Source organism: Chelonia mydas, chromosome 5 (genome assembly GCF_015237465.2).
Source record: "Chelonia mydas isolate rCheMyd1 chromosome 5, rCheMyd1.pri.v2, whole genome shotgun sequence".
NCBI lineage: Eukaryota > Metazoa > Chordata > Testudines > Cheloniidae > Chelonia > Chelonia mydas.
This window is the reverse complement of record NC_051245.2, coordinates 57,192,776-57,213,862: the sequence shown is the minus strand read 5'-3', so window position 1 is coordinate 57,213,862 and position 21,087 is coordinate 57,192,776. Positions and strand designations below refer to the sequence as shown.

Sequence of the window (21,087 nt, the reverse complement as noted above, 5' to 3'; positions counted from 1 at the left end):
TGAAAGGTGATTTACTTTGTTTTTAATGTACTATGAAAACAAATCATAAAGTTAAGGCATGATCGTGCATTGGTGAATTTTTAACAAACAGTTTGATAGCTCCTAATGCTTTAGAACTCTACCTGCCTATTATTTTAGTCTCTTATGAAATATGTAATGGTCAATAGCTGATTCCTGACCAATGACATCTAAATTACTATAATGGACAAGTTTTAGTTAGATCATTTCCTAGTGCTCTGAACCACACGCTCTTAAGTACTTTAACCCATACACTGCTGTTGGACCTTGGGAGAATTCCAGAATCAGTCATAAATATTTTCATCCATGAGGGATGCTTGATTCACCCTTGTGTATGTGGGTTGCAGTATAAACCCTCTATTTTGGGCACATAACTGTGCCAGTTTGGAAGGGATCCACCAAGGGCTCAATATAGTGAGATGCTGATTGTGCCCTTCAAGGTTCTACAAAGTGGAGTTCAATGGAAGTTGAGTGTGCACAACCAACTCTGAGAGTGTGCAGCAGCTCATAGGATCAGGCGCTACATTAGAAAATAACACAACAAAAATGAAAACTAAGCATGGGGTAAGAAAGGAAACAAAGAAATGCAAGAGAACAAAAGTGCTCGAGGGAGAGTGTTATTTTCAAAGAATTCAGATCAATTCTTGTGCTTCTCTTGGGATCTTTTTCAACTGTTGAGGGAAGCAAGAGGGTTAGTTTAGTGGGGTCAGCTGAGTGACCTGGAGGGCACGAGGGGCATGCACAGATGTGAAGAGGAGGAGAAAGGCACGTAAGAAAATCCCATTCTAGCATAACAATTCAATTACTAGCTAGTGTACTCTGTACACTGACTATGAGCTGTTCTGTCACTGTGCAGAGTCTAATACTAGAGCTGTATGGAGAAATATAATTCCATTTCATGAAGGATTTTGATATTCTGAAATTTGGTTTCATTTCAGTTCAGAACAAAACCCTACAATTTTAAAATTCTCTGTAAAAGGGAAAGCCCTGAGGATCCTGACTCTAAGATAGTCCACTCTATGGGCTGCCCTGTGGTCCCCCGCCTTCAGGTTGGCTGTTGAGGAGCCAAACAGAAACCCTGCCTGGTTTCTGGAGGAACTTCATTGAAATCAGCCCATCTCTGCAGAGTGTTACAATTTAGAAGAATCAGCAAATTCTAATAAAAACATGTTTTGTCTGAATTTTTTGACCAGCTCTAACTAGCACACAATTTCAGACACAAAAGCTTATGCAAAGTAATGGGGTGATTTATGAAATGATGTAAAGATCCTCTTTGGGGCAGGCTGAGGAATACATATAGGCCTCCAGCAGCAATAGAATACCTTTATTAATATTGTTGGCCAAGCTTGCAAGGCTTTGCACTCAATTTGATGGCATTTCTCTGGTGGATGGGCCACAATAACTTGAACACAACTTCCAAAGTTAAAGGGAATGTTCTAGGCATCAGTGGACATAACCTTCAGAAAACCGGAAGGGAAAAATGGAGGGAAGAGTGCCTGGAGCCCCTAGCATCTGATTAGCTACACAGCAATTCCCACCATTGTTGAAATTGTCTATTAATAAAAGAACTGGTCTATGGCATCCATTAACACCTTTCAATATAACCATACCTCCCACTTTAGCCCTGACAAACCTCCCAATACTGCTGACACCTTGAAAGACAAAGAAAAGATAAAGAAAGGGGGGAAATGAGAATAAGAATGGTGGAGAATACGCATGAGGTGCTGGTGAATTCTTAATAACCTACATGCTGTTTTCTCATACAGATGGCCCCAGATTATGTCAAATTTGTCCTTGGGGTTCCTATAGGATGCATATGTTGCAAGATTTACTGGTGATGTGCTACCAACATTTTAATGAGGGGTCCCTTGAACATTTTCTACCTCACCTGATGATGCATGCAATGTTGCATGGGTAAAGTAATAGCCCCCCACCACATAAAACCAGCAATCCCTTCCCTAACACCATGCTTTCCCATCCCCAGTTGCTGTTGGCACCTCCCCTACCTGACAGGTGTTCTTCACAGTGGTAGTGATGGCAGATAGATTGTTCTGCGGCCTTTGATTGTGAGGCAGTTTGTCAGGTCGAGAATGGGTCTTCTCTGGTTGTTTCTTGTGCAATGGGTCTTCACCAAACTGCTGGAGGTCATTCTAGCTCATGTGAGAAACGGTGATTCCCCCTTTCCCCTTGGAGAAGGCAACCAAGGCTTATTCTTGGTTCTTCAAACTCCAGTCTGCGGCAGAAGAGAGAGAGAAGCTGCAGCAATTGCATTACTCCCCCCGCAGCACAAAAGCAGCTTGGTCCCACCTCCCCTTCTCCTGGCCTTCATGCACTACTGGAGCAGTCAGTGAAGTGGAAGGGGAATTCAGGGATTATGGGATGTATCTACGTTTACCTAACAGCACTGGTGGGGAAGGAAGGGAGCTCCCCTTGCAGCAGCTGCTGAGGCAGTGGCCTGCACACCTATGCCACAGCATCTGGCTAAATGAGCAACTGCCAACTCAATTCCAGCCTCTGAGAGGATCAAAAACAGGAGAGCTGGCCTAAGTATTTTGGAGAAAGCCCCAAAAACACATTTTTGCCAACCCCACCCCAAGGTAGTCACTGCTATGATCACCCTGCTTTTCACATGCCCAGTTATTGGACAGGAAAGCAAGATGATTCCTTGGGATACACCACAGATTTCCCTGAGTCATTTTACATAAAATGTGGGACAGGGTGCCAGTGTAGCCTCCTGCTGAAGAACCAGAATCCCTGCCACCTGGAGCCCTGCTGCTTGTTCCTTTTGTGATGCCTTTACATCAGTTTACATTTTCTAGGCTATCTTCACAAGGAAAAAAGGCTGAAAAAATATTTAAAAATGAAAGTGAGATTCTCCTTCATGTGAGAATCAACAAGGATCTCACAAGAATCCCTACAAGCCTCCTCCTGCTCATCAGGGAGAGCTGCATTTTTAGTTCTTATAGGACCTGCAAGTGCAAATTTTATCTGATAGGTCTCCAGAAAGCTGCTTCTTTAACCTTACAAGGAACAAAGAGGATGTGATGGAGGTGGCTAATAAGCAGCCTCTTGTTTTCGTTCATTTTTAGATAAGATATTAAAGGTTGAATATGCTAGTACATATCTACTTAATCTTCTCTGTATTGCTGCTTCCTGGTTTGGCTGTTTGGCAATGTTATTCTTTTTTTAATATTACCATAGCCCCGAGGAGCACTACTCCTGGACCAGAACCCCACTGTGCTTGGAGCTGTACAAACACAGAACAAAAAAATGGTCTCTGCCCCAAAGGGATTACAATCTAAATACAAAACAAGAGTAGCCAGATGGCTATAGGCATACGGATGCGGGGAGTACAAGGAAACAGTAAATAGATACTGGTTGTCATAATAGGCAGTTTTGGTACACCAGTGAAGCGCTATGGAATATTTATATCCATTTGTGTGCCAGATTACTGCTTCTAGGATTTCTCACATTACATTGATAATCAAATAAATGGCAAAGCTGAAGTGTTAAAAGTAAGTTGTGTTTCAGTTATCTAGTCACAAAAAAAGACCTAAATTGGTAAAACTTACAATTCACAAATGGGCTGACGGATTTTTGTTGAAACATTTCAAAACAAAAGTCACCTTTGACTGAGACTAAAAGAAAACTTGGAAAGACAGTAACGGAGAGAATAAAAGACAGAGGTTGAGAATGTGCATTCTTTTCACCTCACCTGTAGCACCACTACACTAAACTCAAGAATAGAAAATATCTTTCATTTCCAAGCCATAGACTAGTTTGATGCTTTGGATTAGATTTAGTGTTTTGAAGGTGCCTCTTTATTCTCTTCAGCTGAAGAACATTCCTTTTTTTCTTTAGACATAAAACAGTGAAAAAGACAAGGTGTTGACCAGCCCCATTGCTTTGAGCAGGCTTGTCTGCGCTCACGAAGATGCCAAGCAACTGTCTGCGAAACTATATAGTGACGGACGCTAACAAAGAATCATACACGCTACCCACCAGCCACTGAGCAGAACACTAAATTTTTAATTTTGGTGTTTTGTTTTTGTGACTTGACACTGTTATTTCTCTGCCCACTGACAAAATCAAGGAACTTGTCTTTATAGTGACAGTCTCAAATCATTTCTCTTTCTAATCCCATATAGAAAAGAAGACAGCAGTATTAACTTTTCTTTTGGGGGGAGAGGGGAAGTACAAAAATTAGTCTTCAAGAGATGATGATGAAGGATGCACAATGGGTTACAGAGATCTCAGAGAGTAAAGATGGCCAAAAAATCATCAACTGGTCAAGTAATGGCTTTATTTGGTAAGCCAAATTCAACTACTACATTTCAACTGAAAGTCTGGTGGCCAAACATCGGGTGGCCTTATTGGCTTCCACAGACAGAAGCTGCCTTGGTCTGGATATTAACATTCTTCTAGCTATGCCTAGTCTTAAACCAGGAACAGCTTGAGAAATTCTGAGATACTCCAGCATGGTTCATGAGCCAACACATCTTTCCTTTAGACAAGATACATGGGGGTTGGGTAGGCAACGGAAATTTCCCTCCTCCCAGCAGCCCCCTTTACTCCAGACTAAATACATCATGCAGAGTCACGTTTTTATACCTACTTTGTATCGCATCCACCACAGGAGAAGGTGGGTGAAATACCCATATTATATTTGTACCTGGTCATTCCCTCTTTTCCATAGTCTATTCTGCTCTTGCAAGCAAGCTTCAGAATCCAGGGAAGTCTAGCCAAAGTGGTCTTTACACCTCTTGAAGTACGGTCATCTGCCTCCCTCTCCCTTCAGGGAACTGCTTGGTTTATTTCAATGACAGTTATGTTTCAACACTACAATCGGACTCTTCCCGCAGTAGTCAGAAGTATTAACAGACTGGACTTACCTTACACTCTGTTTGCAGCTCATGTGTGTCTTTTCGCTCTTTGACCATCCTCCACACTCCTAAACTTTGATGATATTTAAGCATCTTCAAGTAAAAGTGCATAGTGACTGTTTCAACACAGTCTTTTTCCTATGCTGTACTGGACATTACCAGGTAGGTGGATGGAAAGGCATAGGTAGGTCTCAGGTCTTCCTTCTGTTCAGTAGCACTGACAAGTTAAAGGATAAATTTCATTATTTTACATTTCAGGAGACCATTTTATAATCCTAGCTGCCAACAATTTCGAATCCTATCAGGTGTGATTTTTTTTTTTAGCATTAAGAATGCCTGTTTGGTTTCAGTCACAAAGTACAATTGTTTCTCTCCAAGGATAATCCTATTCAATCATACTTTCAATTCTATGGAGTCAAAGCTTCATTTATATTAAAGAAAAGAAATGAAGCTATGCATTGGTTAGATGTAGTTTATTTCTCTTAAGCCACATGTAGGAAATTCCAGATACATAGCTCTTTATATGGGGGGTAATTTGTCACACGTGTGTAATGACCTTTAAAAAGAGGAGATGACACCAACGCCACAGCTAATTGGTTGGGTAGAAGTACTAAAGGCCCACCCTTACTATACTATCAGACAATGGACAGGTCACAAGTTCCCACAAACCAAAGAATTTTTTTATGAATAAATTATTCATGGTGAATTATTGACAAAGTTCCATTGGGATCATAAAAGAGATCTTTCCAGATGTGTCCTCTCATAGTTTTTCAGCGGTAGGGGGGAGTCTTATATAAATTATGTTTCTGTCAGAACATCCTCTGTTAAAAGAGTGTTCAACCCTTTTTATAGTAACACAAGCTACTCATTAAAAGTGTACACAGTGAAAAGCCAACAGTGCTAATCACACCTTCTTGAAGCAAATTCATCATACAAATCATTGAAATCTTATTTGTTCTGCTGAAGCAGGGAACCATATGTCAAATCAGCAGTACCCTTCTCTTCCATTGCCCCTTAAAACTTGAGGGCCCTTCCTAACTACTCCACTCCACTTCTTGAGGGCCCTTCCTGACTACTCCACTGTCTCCCCTAAACACCAAAGGCCTGTCTTCCTTCTCCTCCACTAACATACCCAAATGCCCCAACTACCCTCCTTCCTGCTCCCTTTCCTCTGCCTCTAGGTATAGATTTTAAATAAAGAAACAGAAAACAATTAAAAAGGCAATTTAAGGTTAGTACACTCTGTTTATTTTACTTATATTTTCTTTGATTTCTTGGCAGGAAGCCAGGGGCTTAATGGGAGTGGGAGGCTACTTTAAGCCCTGTGCGGAAGGGTAAATGATCTGGCTAATTTCAGCCAGAGAAAAAATTGGGAGGTTGAAATTTTGGGGACGATTATGGCCTAAGGTGGTCATACCAGCATTTTGTTTGAAATGAAAAAACACCATCCAAAAGCTACCAAGGCCTGATATTGCAATGTGCAGAGCATCCTTGACTGCCATGGTCTTCAATGAGCGTAAAAGATGCTCAGCACCTCAAAGGACCAGGCTCTAACTATAGAAACACTGTGCCTGCCTTGCATGCACTGGTTGAAATATTAAGCATGCTTCTGAAGTTGCTTGGAGAAAGAGACTCTGATGAGCATTTACTGGAATTCGGTAAGATTTAGTAATATGGGCAGAGACCAACAATGGGTCAAAGCCCTAAAGGGGATGTTTTTATAAAAAAGTTATATGAATGTGAAAAAAAGGATTTACTGTTCAGCAGCAAGCTTAAATACAGATGTAAATCACCAGCAATGTTAAAAGGTCTAGTTCCAATATATTCTTCACAAATTTCACTGATTAGTAGCTGATTGAAAAATGGGAATTTGTTACAACAAAAAAATTCACTTTTTTGAAAGAATTTTAATCCTGACTTGGATGAAATGTCAAAAGCCATGAAATATTTCCCTGGAAAGAATTTAAATACAAATTTTGCTTCAAGACAGAATTTTCAGACTTCCTGGATGCTTGCCTTAGACAGCCTAGCCACGCACCCCCTGGGTCCCCCCCCCAAACTCCAAAGGAAAGCTCCAAAGCTCTAGAGGAAGAGAGCCAGGGTACTCTGCCTCTACTCTTCCCCTCAAGCTCAGGAGCCCAAGATGCAGAATACCCAGGGCTTGCTGGGTCCAAGAGCGGGGGAGGAATGAAGAGGTGGAACACCTAAGACTTTCTGGCTCTCTGTCTCCCAGGCCTGGTGAGAGCCTGGGGATCTAGGCCTGGCAGCCCTCCAGGATAGCTTTTGTCAATTTCACTGGCAGAAAGTGAAACTGACAAGAGCCTCTGAGGCAGACAGTTGGGAGCCACCATTTCAATTTTCCTGATGGAAAAATCAAAATTGTTTAGCAAAAGTGAAATTCTCGCACAGAAAGATTTGATTTTGAAAAAAGGATTGGGGGAGGGGTGTCAGAAAAATCATTCCAACAAAAATTTTTGACCACCTCTACAGCTTGATTCTCAGAACCTAGGTAGATTTTGCAGGTCTGACAATCAGACAAACCATCTTTTTACTTCTCAAGTGATCACACTTGATGTGGAAGTCACTGAGGCTGCGAAGTAACATGCATTTTTACAGTCAGTTTTCAGATCAAAGCCACACTTTAAATGATTGGGACTCTATCTGTTATAGCATAATGAAACACAAAAGGAGAGGAACAAAGGAAAAAGAAAGTCCATAACATAATATCAAAGTCTTACTTTTGTCTCCTTTCTTCTGCTGTGTCTCATGTTCAAAACCATACAGCCAGTTCAAAAGCTCTAGCCCATTCCTCAAACTTTGTTTTTTCTCCAGTTCCTATCCAGCCATTAGCCACCAGCCTTCCAAAAAGAAAAACTACAAACCTATCAGGGACCATATAAATGGGCATGCTAGCACAATCACACCACAAACACTCCCAACAACATTCCCTCAAAAAATCCATGTCAGCAGCCAGTGAAACAACTCTCTGTTCCATGATGAATTCTTTCCTCGTTTGTCACCACAGACACCATCCTCTTTCAGAAATAGTTGAAAAACGATATGACCTAATTCATACTTGGGCCTAAATACATATCAGCTGGTTGAAAAATTATGTAAATCCTAGCCTAAAAGGGTTTGTTTGGGACACATTTTTGTAGCAAATCACCACCAGGCCCTTCATGCCACCTTTCCCTTTCTGCTCCTACCTGGCCTCCAGAAGCCCCCTTATTTCTTGAATAACCATGCATTGTTCCCGTGCCCATTGGATTTTTGGGATGAGGGAAATTACTACAATTCAGACATCAGGAAACATCAGAATTCAGGAAATGTAAGCTAGAATGTGGAGGTATATGACATGTCACAGACATTTTGGGGAGGTCTTCTGTGGATGGACAGGATAGTCTAATGGTTAGAGTAAGGGATTGGGAGTCATAAAAGACGAATAACCTGTTTCTGACTGGCACTGATTCACTTTGTGACTTTGGAAAAAAAATTACTTTCGCTCTCTCTGCTTCTGTTTTCCAATCTGTAAAATGCGGCTAATACTTACTTACCTTTGTAAAATACTTTAAGTTCCTTGAATGAAAGATACTATAGAAAAGTACAAGGTAGTATTTTTCAAGTCCGAAAAAGTCCTGTTACATCAGGGCCTTGTGTAAGTTTAGCACAGGATTCAATGTTGGTTTTAACAAAGTTTTCCTTTTATTCCTTCGTGAAGGTGAAGTCAATATTAATATTTGGCTTTCTCATAGCAACTTCTACTATGTATTACACACTATATTACTATATTAGCATTTATACAGACCTTTAAGATCCAGCTCAATGCTGTTGAAACTTTACTTGAACAGTTGCCCTCTGCCAATTCATGTGCTATTTTTATATATTAATATATTATATTAGGTTGCTTGCTTAAATGATGGTAAGTTTAATTATGTTAATCCTAGGCTGTGCATTAACTGAATTGCTTCTTGACCCAGCAGAAACATGCTATACGTCAAGTAAATAATGTGGAAACAAAGCTTTTTCTTACAGGCTTAATGCTAAAACCTTCCTCCAAATCACGATTTCTTTAGATCATATTCCAGCTCTACCCTCCTCGTATAAGGCATAAGCGATACGTACAGCTATGAAAAAAATTGTTCAGCAAGCTAAAAATCTGTTATATCCATGGGTTCAAAAGAACACGTAGAGTTTTTATTTTTTTCAGCATTGCGGAAGCTAACATAATTAGATCTCTCTAGAAGTTACATATTACACCTCTACACTACATTCTGTTCTTACTTACACCGATGTAAACTTGGGGTAACTCCAGTGACATCCATGGAATTATTTCAGATTTACACAGGTATGAACTAGACCAGAATCTGGCTTTTACATTTACCAAAATAATTTGTACTTGTGAAAATCTGAACTCAAATTCTCTGGCAACCTGTTCTGTTTTCTGTAGTTATCTGGCTCTGAATTCTGCAGCCAATGCTATAGCAACTTTGAGTAAATAAAAAGAAAAACAGAGGTTATTCAGAGAATGAAATACAAAAATAAATGATAGTCAGTATAATACTAGCTGGGCCAAATTCTGCTCTGAGTTATCACAATGTAAGAACAGGATTCTGCTGTTCGTATTTATTTTACAATTAAATCAAATTTATTTTAGGCTGCCTTGAAATTTCCCAATTTTCAGAGTACCACTTTTGTAATGAAAACGTACAATTGCATCGTAGGGGATATCAGCATGGACACTAAAGGTTTAACTGCTTAGTAAGTGTCATTTGGGGCTTTTGGCCATTCCTCTTAGTTTGGATTTCAGTACTGTGAAGGGACTTTTTCATTCCCTCTAGTGTAGGCAGGGTTGCATGTAACTCAATTTTTGGTGGGAGACTGGGTCAGAGAGAATATTTGAAATCAGGAGTTTGATTGGAACCAGAAGTTGAACTGCACAGGTGAAAAAGTAAATTCTGACCCCAAAACCAAGCTCAGCCCATTTAATATAGAAAAAAAAATTCTATTCACAAGTTTTCATTGTATCACCATACCTTCTTTATTCTTTCATCAGCAGTGAAACAATTAACACCACTCACATATCATTAGACTTCAGACAACCTGACGCAATATGTTGGGGAAAGATGTGAACTGCTCTATTTATCAAAACTGAGTGTTGACTCTGAAGTGTAATGGTGACTATTCATATGTTAATACTGTTACCTGTTTCCACTGCTGTTCAAATCTAGCAAAAATAAGGAGGAATATATGTATAATGAATACTTGTACAACCTACTCAGTGGTATCTCACTTTGGCATCACAAGTAATGGAGTTTAGACGATCACCAAAACACATTTTTTCCTTTGAATGCCAAGCTCCTCTCATTAGCAAGCCAACACCAATATTGCTCCGATACCTACCACTATATCTAGCAACAATTATTTCAGCTAAAATGATCAGATGTTAGAGAGTCAACAATACTCACATATAAAATGACATCAGCTGGCCTTGGAATTAGCACACTATTGAGATAAATGGAGACCTCTCCGAGCTATTGTTTCAGACTGTTTGCAAAACCCTGTAAAACAGTCAGTCAGTTTGGAAGATTTCCTTTGCAATCAAATGAATAATTCTATTTTTTTTAAATGAAAAGTTTGATTCAGCCACACAACTCTGTAGTAGCTGGTGAATTCTAAGGCAAATTCCGTGGGTAGAAAATACGGTGCCCTGACAGGAACCTTCAAAAATGATTTTCTGAAGACGATTGGTGGTTTCATGCAAATGATAAGTTGATGAAGACTGTAACATATTTATCATTCTTTTTAAAATCAATTGCATGTCTAGGGCACCAGTTATATTTGCACACTGAAGATGGATATTTTAGAGAGAATGTAGCTTTTTATTTGCACAAGTACCTGTTTTTGTGCAAAATGTATGGTATAAATATACAACTACAGTACTTGCTTATACTCATGCATTTATATCTTGAAGATGCAACTCAGACACTTTTTAAATTTACAGCTTAATTCTATTTTCAGTTACACTGACGTAAATCCAGAACTGCCCTGCTGCTTTCAGAAGAGTGATGCTAGATTTACTTCTAAGTAAGAGTAGAAACTGGCTCCAAGCTTACAAATAACGTATCATGAAACCCGTGTTAGCAACTTAGACTAAAAGGGAGAGTTTTGATTTTGAACAATTTGCATGTGCACCTTTTCAGTAAAACAAGATACTTATTCATGTCGCATGCTCGTCCTTTGGAACTTCACCCAAAATTCAATAGTTAAATATTATGGTCAGATAAGCCACTGGCCCTCACTTTTATATGTTAAGAAATAAGCAATATTTCAAATATATAATTTAATTTATTGTGGCTAGATCACTATTTCACAAACACTGCAATCACACATCTCTAATAAGGAGTTATTTGGTTATGCACGGTAACATTTATCAACCACAGATTCAAACAGTCAGCTGGTGTTTCTGCTGTTATCAAGACTCTTAAGTCTTCCATAATTTTGTGCACTTGGCCCGATTTCATCCTATACAGTCAGAATATAAGGGAAAGAAACCATAAAATTGTTCATCTTCCTCAGATGGCTCAACCAAATTTGCTTATTTGAAATAACCCAGCCATCTCAGCTTGACCTCAGTTTAGAGGCCAAAGAAACACTAACACCATGCGAAAATGCACAGGACCAAATAACGCTGACCTCAGGACAAAAAAAGTTAGCATTGTAAAGCACACACTTTCACTCAGCCATTTAGCCGAACGAGAATTCATGTAATAATTTTTACATTGATTTCAAATACACTTTATTTGATACAAGTACAAAAAATAAAAAGTTACAGCATATGCAAATAGAATTTTTTAAAAAGAAAAAATGGACCTTGATTTCACATACTTCCCTTAAATTAGAAAAATGCTGTACATATGAAACTAAGCTATTTTATACCAGGAGTCACCAGACTAGGAATTTCACAATAAGCATTATCTCACAGTTACGCCTGTCAGTGAACTGTAATTTTAGTATTATTATAATAATAATGTAAAAAGACAAGAGATTATATTTATGTATCAACTATTAATTATTTAACTTTTAAAACTAGAATTCGATATTTATAATCTTAATATGCTCACAAAATGTCCTTAATATTAAATGGGAAAATTATATGATTATTAAATATGGTATAACAGAAGCAGTGTTTCACTGGCTGTTTACAGTGGATCACTAGTGCCCCCTTCTGATATGAAGTGTGAAGAAATATTATCAGAGTTTTATACAGCTTACTTTACAGTATGTCCTTAAGCACAGCTATCTGTGGTCAGATTTGCATTATTTTCCTCTTACTTTTAATATTAAAAATACCTTTTTTAAAGGATAGATAAAATAACCAAATCCTCCGTCACCTGAGTCTGACCTCTGAATGGCCATGAACTATCAACACCAATGGGAATAATTTTGTCACAGTCAAAAAAGCAGACAGGGCGACAAAAAATGGGACAGAACAAATACATTGACTTCTCTGTCTGAATAGTGTTTTGTACTCTGAACCTTATGCAGTGTTTAAAAGCATGACATAGTTACTTATATTTAATTTCAAAGTAATGGTAAAATCATGGTAAAAACAAAAATAATTTTAAAAAGGAAATTGTTTAAAAAATATTTAGGAAGTCTGCTTTTGACAAAATCTGGCTAAAAAGTTTTTGTTGGAGGATAATATTAACTGTGTATTATTTGATAGTATACAATGTTGTAGTTGTCAGATGTTTAGTATTTCTTCAACAGAGGAAATAATGTGTATAGACATCATAAAATTTAAAAAAATATTGAAACCTTATTCCTTTGTTGCTACAGTTATTGCTGCAGAATATTTAAATCACATGGCTACATTTAAAAGAAAGAAAAAATATTTAAATTGTGACAATTTACCAAGAATAGATTCAATGACAGTTGCATTGGAGAAAACTCAGAAGTAGTGGATTATTATAGTGGATACATCAGCAATAGAAAATCATGTAATATTTAAAGGTTTTCTTATTGTTTAAAATAAAAAGAGGGATCTGCTAAATTTATTGAACATGACCACTTGCACTCCAGCCACATTACTCCCAGCTCTATACATCCTGATTAATTCCAAATTACCCCTGTTTTTGGAGAATTTTTGTTTCCGATAGACTGGCTCTCAGTAAGAATGAATTTTAAGAATGAATGTCTACCACTCTGTTTTGAAATTATTGTCCAGTACAGTATAATTGTTTTGCAATAATAATCACTGTTTCACTGAATTTTTCAACAATCTTATATATATTCATGTAAACATATTTCCTTGATTAACACTTAATGCAAAACCCACCCAAACTCAAAGATGTTCCAAGGTGCAGCAAATAATTGGACATTTAGGAATCACATCACAGCCAATAGACAGAATTGTACAGTGGGGCCGTGGAGCACTAGCAGGTGGCGAGATGCCTCACTGAACTCCTGACACTGAAGAGTGTGTTAGGAGTGTATTCTACCTACCATAGATGTGCTGTAGGATGGTGGGAGGATGAGGCTCTGTGTACACTCATAACATAGAACATGATTTTGCCCTGAACAATTTAGTTCCATAACTTGGTGACACTCTGCTGGCCAACATACAACAAACCAGATTCCGAGAAGAGTACCAGACAGGAGACTCATGTTTCAGTATGTGCTGGGCCTGCTTCTGATCTTATTATGCGGATTATGTGCCAGCGTAACTCCACTGACTTCAGAGTTATTCCTGACTTCCACTAGTGAGAGTGACAGACTTAGGCTTGTACTTTGCTTACAGTTTGACTCACAGCTTACTTACTTTCAGCGAAAATGTAGTCACTATGTCTTCCAACATTTTAATTGTCATCTTTTGCTTGACCCATTTTCTGTCAAATCAGTGTGGCTGTAAAAAGTAATAGAAATGTGCATGTGAGAGGAAGAAAGGAAGATAGCTGAACTTTTTTTAATGTAGAATTTTATGCCACAATAAGGGCAGGGGCTTTCTATTATCACTTCATCTGCTTCAGGCACTCAAATCCTTCTTCATCTGCACAGCTGCAGTTTTTAGCAACACTATACCTGAGGTGGCATCTTTTACTTGCCACTATTTATCCAAACATTCAGGAGAAAGTTGGGCCTGCTGCGGAAAGCCAAATCCAAAAATCTCCCCTGAATCTGCATGACTGGAGAGCTCTTGCAAATCAGCACTACAATGGCTTCCCCTGTTCCTTTATTCCCTGAATTTGGTTCAGATTCCCCAACACCTTCCCCCCATACACACCCCAAAGACTTAAACCTAGCCCTGGAGTAAGTCCCTCCCAGTGGCCAACCTGACATACTGATAGGAAAATTTGTCATAGACAATTCCAAAGAGTAAGAACTTTGCTCCTGTCTCAGAACCAATGTCCAGCAGTGCTGCTGCATGGCTCTTTCCCTTCTTCCCCCCACCATCTCTATTTTTGCAAAGCTTGAAGGTCCCTTTTCTCTCCACATACTGAAACTTTTCGCAACTTCATGTGGGAGGGGAGGAGTGCTTCCCTACCCCCCCCACCCCTCCCATTACAGGGCTGGAAGAATTAACAGCAGCCCGCTAGGGAGAAGTGTATTTGTAAGACAGAATTTTGACCAAAAGAACAGCTGGCTTGGTGAACAAGGAAAGGGGTGGTGTATGGGAAGGGGGCAGGAATGTGGGGGAAACAAAATTGGGGGGGGGCGGGGTTGGGAACCTAATGTGTTTTATGAGAAAAACCACCTTAGCAAGGTTCAAACTCACTTTCACCTAGTAATCCTAGCTGCCAGCTCTCTTCATCCCTGAACGTTGGCTGTGAACACTGGTCCTCTACAAGAGCTTAAAAGGATGTTCTGGGAATGCTGAAAGTACCTGAACATGCATCAATTATAATGCTAATGTTTCAAGCTGAAATGCCACTCAGTGGCCTCTTTTAGTGACTGGCACTGTAATTCCAGGAGTTGGAGGTTATGAACAGAAATGCAGCCTGGTTGTCGGCTGACAACAGTTAATTTTCAGGCAGAGTGTTTTAGAGGAAATGGGTGCCCAAATCCCCTTGGCAGCTTTGAAAAAAGCTCAACCTCAGTTCCTGCAGTCCTCTGGTGTCGTCCTTCCAACTCCATCTCCTTTATGGCTAACCTCCAATGTTACAGTTCTTTTTCTTTCTTTGGCTGGGGTAGAGCAGCAGCAACAATTTCACCTGAAGTTCACAGAGCCAAATGGCTACATCAGGAGCAGCAGAATTTATTGCAGTGATGCCTCCTTCATATCTATAAACTGAATCAGCAACTCAACAATGTTACAGTAGAATAGGAAGAACAGTCTAGTCAGCTCCGTGCTCATACCTGCAGTGCTGTGGTAGTGACTGGCTGACAAACTACTATAGTACTACAGCAAAGATAATCACTCTTACTGTTTTGAATGGAGAGAACTTTTTGGAGTACACTTTAACATGATTTAAAAAACAAAGCAGAATGCTAGATAAAATAGCTATATGGTGCATAAAGCAGTCTTTTGCTTGAAGAGTCTGTATAGATTATACATTATTTTGCAGTTAGAAATGTGCAGCTGACTTTTACTATCACGTACGCATGTGTGTGTATATGCTTGTGTATGTCTGCTGTGTGTGAAGTCTAGAGAGATTGTTCCATGTTAACGAGAGCCAAGGAATTCCTCTAGCAGCATCATGCATAAGTGATAATCACATAATTTACAGCTGACCAGGGGCAGGTTTAACTTGCATGTCATTCTCAAAATTGCATGTTTTTTCCTTTTCTTTGAGAGAGAGAGAGAAGAATAGCTATAATTGTGCTCTTTTTTACAGGTTTCATTCCATTTTGTACGTTCACTACCCTTTTTAAAGAATGGATTTGCACCCTTCTGAAAAAATATAAGTGGAATGCATGTTATTTCCTTAATGGAAGAATACTTGATTTTGCAGAACTAAAATGATTATGCTTCCGAATGTCTCCCTCAAATGCATTACATGAAATTCTAGGATATGTAGCCTGAAAATTACAGCAGATCATGACACTAGAGTCCACATACTCCATTCAAGTAAAACTGCAGAGAAGGGAAAGTGTTAAGAACAGCTGCTCCCAGGCTGCTTTTATAATTATTTGTTGTGCAAGACAATATCACCCCACCATTGTAAATAAGGGGATGTTACAAGATAGCTGCCTCGTCCTTTTCTGTGCCCCCTCCAACCAAGGTTTCACAGGTTTCCTATAATTTTTTTTCCTACCACACAAAGTAGTAAATGGGTAAACATTTTAATACCAGCTATCTACTCAAAAAATCGCAGCCATTTAATATAGCAAGTAATTTAACACAACAGTAATTAATGCTTTTTCTAAACCCAAAGCTTGTCATTGTGCAAGGTCTAGTTTGATTTGAATTCTGGATGAAGTTCTCATTTTGCTTTAATCTATTCCTATCAAGCTGTATGGGAACTGCTTCAGAAATAGTTACCCTCCAGTAGGTCTAAGTCTAGGTGTAATCATAAGATGCAATATCTCCTACAGTCTTTACAATATAAAATATGTAAACTATCAACACCTGGATAAAATGCCATGATCTGAGATTTTGGTTTAAATCAAAATCAATAACTCAAAGTATCATGATATCAGCACAGACAAGTATAGTGAACCAGTATTCAGTATTGGCTTCAAGGAAAGGACCAGTGTTCTACTAACCCAAAAACTGAATGACCACAATCTTCCCTTTTCTATTCCTCTCCCCATCCCAACCAAAAGGATCCCATATAAATTCACTAAACAAAGAAAATGAGGGAAACTGCTTTGTTGTGGTATATGTATATGGCCAGCACATAATTAACAGAGGGTTGAATCCTTCGTGCATCTCCAGAACAGCAACAGTATGATTAAAAAAAAATTGAAATCCCCCAACATCTGGATTCTTCTTCCCTGTATTCTGTCCCAGACCATTACTTTTATGAATTACCAGAAGCAGAAAAGAAGCCCTTGCAAGGGTTATAAGTGTAAGAACCATTTTAAAATAATATGATTACATCTCAATTTTAGTTAAAACTGATAAAGATGCAAAAACTTGCCTGGTGACATTATATTTGAAATAATAAATCACTCTTCAGGAATGATATTTCTCTAACTCAAATAACAAACTACATCTTTAAATTTGTACATTCTATTAGTTACTCCTGTTATTTCTTTTATTACTAAATTAATCTTGGGAGGTGCCTTGTAAGGATTTCTATCCTGATGTGGGGTGGAAAAAGAAGCTTGCATGCTCTGATAGTGACTGCTCCTTGAAAACAATAATTAGCTGGTGAAAAGCACACCAGACAGTGTCAAAAGCCACAAAATCCCAGTCTCCAGTTTGATCAGCTCGTTGATAGGATATGCAAATACCTGTTCAGAAACAGAGAAGCAGCAGCGATATGGATCTGCATGTTTGTACGGTCAGTTTAAATGCAAGAAAAATAAGATGATCATCAAATTAAAAAAAGTGACTCCTCACTCCACAAATCTCTTAGTCATTAGCACTTTGGGGAAGTGAGCTATTGTTCTAAACAATGTCTTAACAAGGCTGTATCATGTGATTTTGAGTAGAAAAAAGAAAAAAATACAGGCTAAAATTAAAACACCAATTTAAAAAAAAAATCTCCCCAACATCTCTTGACCTTGAGATGTATAAAAATTGGGGTTAGGAATTATGCCATCAATTTTTTCTTTTTTTAATTCCTGCTGCCTGACAGGGCTTTAAGAAAATCCAAACACCACGATAATAATTATTTCTTATTAGTTACAGACAGTATATTCTGAACTTTAAAAGAAATATACAGTCCCTGCTGTGTGATCTTATAAGTGATCTTATATCTAAATTAGAAATAGCCAGTGCAGATCAGACATATAAAACACAGGATGTAGGTCAAACTTCAGGTGTTGTTTGACTTTTTTTTTTAAAAAAAAGTCTATTTTCTATACTTAGTGAGTTATCACTGAAAGGTTCCCTAGAAGGTATGTGTTTTGTGGAGAGACCTGATCAAGACTGTAAGGTCTTTGTGGCAGGGACCACCTTTTTGTCCTGGGTTTGTATAGCACCAGCACAATGGAGTCTTTGTCCATGTTAGGGCTACTAGGTGCTACCACAGTACAAATAATAACTGAATGAGAGGGTTATTTGGTGACTAAGAATAGTGTGGTAGCTGCACACATTGGAAGAATCATAGAAAATAGTTCTCCAATAATTTAGTTGTGTCTCTACAAACACAGAAGCATAAAAAGGCTAATGGGTAAGTTGGCTTTTCTGATTATCCAGCCGCCTTCAACTTCATGGCAGCCACCATCTTGAATACTGTACTTCTGTGGTTTCAATGAGAAACAAAAAAAGTTATGCTAGTCTAAGGTCACTTCCTTGTAGAAATAAAGCAGCATCTAGATTCAATTTTTTATATAAATCATCCTGAAATTTCTACATAGGCATGAATGCACCAGTGAAAATACAAAAACTAACCCAAATATTCTCCCAAATCTTGGAACAAATGTGTTGTGTCTTCTTGCTTTTGACACAACAAACATAATATCCAGGAACCACACACACGGTGGGGAGGCCAAATAACAGCATTTACTGAATATACACAACATGCAAGGACTAGCTATGTACACAGACTCTTGCTTTGCTTGAGTTCTGGAAGCTTTTAAAACATAGAACACAGTGAGCAGCAATAGAAGACTCTCAAAGTATTTAAAGGGATACTACCCTATTTATAAACTACTGAATACAAATCAAACACTATGAGGTTCAAAAGCCTCTGCGTTTTCTGTTTCTAGTTAGAAACGTGCCAAAATATGACAAGAAAAGTTGTTCTTGTGGTATTTCCAGCCCAACTGGAAGCAGAAATTCATACAGAAAAGCTTGAGAGTCTGTAGAATGAAGAAGTTTGGAGAAAGTTTGATTAATCAGTCAACATCTAGAGCCTTTTTTGACGTAAGCCAAGCTTTAAAAATGTTTCAAGGTGCACCCATTGCTACTTTCTACCATAAGGGTGGGTTCCAAAAATTCTTTAGTCTACATAACTATTCCGGAGTATGATTCATCTGCATATTTTCTCATCACAATTTTATAATATAATCCAATTATTGTATTTGTAAATACAGTGTTATAGATGGCAGCAGAATCCACCTAAAAATAGGTGGTGACCAACAGAAAGCTATATCCATTTCACATTTCTTCTCAAAAACAGGATAAGCAGCCCAATCCTTCATCCAAAGTCAATGGGAGTTTTGCCAATGAATACACTGATTAAATTAAAAGAGTTTTTGAAAAATACTTCTGCAATAATTGGCTTAAAGGTGAGATCTAGTTTCTGCAGCCAGTATCTAAGAACAAGGCCTATGAACAATTACATGTGAACATCAATTTTTCATTCTTTTAAAAAATACTATTAATTCTGAAGTAGAATATTTCAATTACAGCACTTTATGTCTTCCAACTCAAGAACATTAAGCAAAACAGAAAGGTTACCTGGTTAAGTTACAGAAACTCTGGGAATGCATCAAATCTAACTCCAGATTGTAATTACTTTTAGCTAATTGGAGAAGAAAATTTTAAACTTACATTGAGAACATACAGTTATAATATTCCAAAAATGTCTCTTGGTTTTTAAATGTGGCATATTATTCAGCCTGGGTCCTTTGATGTGTATTTTTCCCCTCAATCCATGCTCCAACAATTCTGTCATACAGAGAACTGAAAATTAAGTTATTCTCACCAGCAATACTCCCCCACAAAGAATCTATCAACCCATAGATATAAACCTCAGAACAATTCCTACCAGGTTTCTCATGCAAATACTGCAGAAAAACTTACAAGAGCACTTTAAGATATTGAGAACCCTTCAATACAACCCAGTATAATAACTTTTACTTGCTAATTTCTATGGGTCAGTTGCAAAGGAATAGACCTGTCAATCTTTTTCAGATGTAGCAGAATTTGTCTGTCTACAAACAGGGATACTTTGTTGTTGCCATAGAGACTAATCCTCCACTTTCCTTCTGTTGACACAGCTAGTCACAGTCTAAACTACCTGATCACACTTTTAATAGGCAGCTGACTGGAGTACCATAAAATGCCCAAATCAAGTTTGCAACATTTGACGCATCTACTGTTGCTAAAAAAAAAAAAAAAAAGCTTGTGTTCAAATAGTTCTACTGTACTTGTTCTCTTATAAAAGTAGAATGTACAGAAATACCAACTATTTAATAGTTACTTTGCTCGAGTTCCAAGATAATTATATTATTCTAACGAATGACTATAACGAGAGAAAATGTTATTTTAAACTTTTTTTGTACTATGGGTATGAATTTCTCCTAAGCACTAATGGATTAAACATATAAAATATTACCACAACCACCTGGAAAATTCTCTCTGCTTTTCACAGAATACAGTAATGTAAATTATGTCATTTTCTAATTTTCTACTTTTAAAGCCTAGCGAGAAACTGAATCTGGAGGCAAATCATCCTCTGTAATGTACTGATGTTCTGAGCAATGTAATTATTGACTGGGTGACTCAGAACTTTCTGATGTTTGCTTCGAATAAATATCCTAAAGCTCCAAGCTTATCCAAAGCCTATTCAAACTGCTTTGGTTTAGAAATCATCTTGGATACTCCACAGCAGCCTTTAAAAAAAGAAAGGTTTCAAATACTTTGTTGGTTTGGTCAGGTTACATTCATCCTGAGAATAGCTTTACTAACAATTCTACTTTTACTTGCAATTCTATTCCTTTGATAAAAAAAGAAAAAGGGAAAAAGATATGGAATACCACCACCAAAGTTAAACCAACATTTTGTTTTTCAGACCTCAAAGAGAGTCTGACTAGGAGTTTTAATGATAAATCCAGTTTCTTATTTTATCCAAATTGCTCTTCATATCACACATAGTAATTCTGCTCTTGCCCTTCTTGTATTCCATCTCTGACTTTTGCTTCACTCTAAAGTACTAATGCTCTTGCCATTTCCTGCTTATAGAAAATGAAAACTCTATTGGTAATTTCCACTAGCTATTGTGCTCTCCTTTTACATATAATATGAAAAGTTTGTTGTGACTCCTTCAATTAAGAAGAAAATTTGATGACTATCATTAATTACGTCAGTGGAAATCATAAATCATCACTGAGCGCTGCAATTAATTAT

General features: G+C 38.0%; 1 long non-coding RNA gene across 1 annotated transcript; it reads right to left on the bottom strand.

Moving 5' to 3' along the window:
• Positions 1-1,612: 1,612 nt before the first annotated feature.
• Positions 1,613-13,806, bottom strand: LOC122466026. The gene is made up of 3 exons (XR_006291226.1): positions 13,723-13,806; positions 4,911-5,105; positions 1,613-2,251 (listed from the first exon to the last, which is right to left on the bottom strand). It is a non-coding gene; the product is annotated as an uncharacterized LOC122466026 (long non-coding RNA).
• Positions 13,807-21,087: the final 7,281 nt, after the last annotated feature.